The following is a 526-nucleotide window of genomic DNA, read 5'->3' on the forward strand; positions in this document are numbered from 1 at the left end:
GCGGGCGGCCTGCAGCTCCCAGCACTCTCAATCGATCAACCATCGAGTCGGGTCAGCGTGTCAAACCGGCGAGCTCCACGGTCAGGCCGGCGGCGCACCAGCACCGGACCTCCGCGGCTCCCTTCACTCTTTCCACTGCCAGCCAACCGAGAGACGGACCCAATGCGGACGTGCAGAGCTTAGGCAGACCCCCCACTGGAGGCTCAACACTTCGTGGCAGCTCCGTGTCCCAGAGACCAGGAGGGTTGGCACACACACACAGTGTGAACCACCGACAGCCATTCTGGGACCGGTGACAGCCGTGCTGGCCCCACTGCCACGACACAGACGGACGCCAGGCCGCGCTCCCCGGCGGGGGGATGGCGTCGAGCCTGACGAACGGAATGTGCAGGGTGGGGGGGAAAGGCCAAGCGCTCCGACGCCGGAGGGCTCCGGAGTCTGAACTTAGGGGGACAAAGAGGACGGGTCCTCTGCGACACCCCAGCCGCGCTCTCGCCAGCCAAGGCGAGTGCGATTGATTGCCAAA

Source organism: Chiloscyllium punctatum, unplaced genomic scaffold (genome assembly GCF_047496795.1).
Source record: "Chiloscyllium punctatum isolate Juve2018m unplaced genomic scaffold, sChiPun1.3 scaffold_1666, whole genome shotgun sequence".
NCBI lineage: Eukaryota > Metazoa > Chordata > Chondrichthyes > Orectolobiformes > Hemiscylliidae > Chiloscyllium > Chiloscyllium punctatum.